At 27.4% G+C, this 1,152-nt stretch overlaps 1 protein-coding gene across 1 annotated transcript in view; it reads left to right on the top strand.

Annotated features, from left to right (window-relative positions):
* The window catches only part of CEP41 (centrosomal protein 41), a 12,878-nt gene that overhangs the window by 8,193 nt on the left and 3,533 nt on the right, over positions 1 to 1,152 (top strand). The gene's annotated exons all lie outside the window — the stretch shown is intronic.

Genomic DNA, 1,152 nt, shown 5'->3' with positions numbered 1-1,152 from the left:
TCTTTAGATTTTTTGGGCTCTTTCTTTAGATTTTTTGGGCTCTTTCTTGGGTTTTTGGGCTCTTTCTTTAGGTTTTTTGGGCTCTTTCTTTAGATTTTTTTGGGCTTTCTGTAGATTTTTTGGGCTCGTTCTTTATTATTTGGGCTGGCTCTTTATTGGTTATTTGACACCTTTATTATTATTATTGTTATTATTATGATGATTATTGTTATTACTTGGGCCTATTAATATTATTATTATTTATTATTATTATTATAGTTGTTTGGGCCCTTTTTTAATATTATAGTTATTATTACTTGGGCCTACTATTATTATTTGGGCTCTTTCTTGATTATTTGGCCCCTTCATTGATTATTTGGGCTCTCTAATGATTATTTGGGTTCTTTATTATTATAATTTGGGCTCCTTCTGTAGATTTTTTTGGGCTCTTTCTTTATTATTTGGACCGACCCTTTATTGGCTATTTGGGCCTATTATTATTATTATTATTGTTATTATTATTACTTGGGCCATTTATTATTACTGTTGTTGTTATTGTTTGGGGTCTTTTTTAATATTCTAGTTGTTATTATTTGGAATTATTATTATTATTATTGTTAATACTCTTCTAGTTATTATTATTGTTTGGAATTATGATGATGATGAATGCCCATTATTATTATTTGGGCCCTTCATTGATTATTTGGACTCTCTAATGATTGTTTGGGTTCTTTATCATTATTATTTGGGCTCTTTAGATTTTTTGGGGCTCCTTATGGAAATTTTTTGGGCTCTTTCTTTATTATTTGGGCTGACCCTTTATTGGTTATTTGGGCCTATTATTATTATTATTATTATTATTATTATTATTATTACTTGGGCCCTTTATTATTATTATTATGGCCCTTTTTAATATTATAGTTATTATTTGGGCCTATTATTATTATTATTATTATTATTTGGGCCCTTTATTGATTATTTGGGCTCTTTATTATTTGGGCTGACCTTTTATTGGTTATTTGGGCCTATTATTATTACTACTACTACTACTACTTGGGCCCATTATTATTATTATTATTATTATTATTATTGCCCTTTTTAATATTATAGTTATTATTTGGACCTGTTATTATTTGGGCCCTTTATTTATTATTTGGGCCCTTTATTTATTAT

Source organism: Neopelma chrysocephalum, unplaced genomic scaffold, assembly GCF_003984885.1.
Source record: "Neopelma chrysocephalum unplaced genomic scaffold, ASM398488v2 Primary Assembly neopelma1_208, whole genome shotgun sequence".
NCBI classification, from domain to species: domain Eukaryota; kingdom Metazoa; phylum Chordata; class Aves; order Passeriformes; family Pipridae; genus Neopelma; species Neopelma chrysocephalum.
Note: the sequence above shows the minus strand (reverse complement) of the source record. Positions and strands in the feature narration are given on the sequence as shown.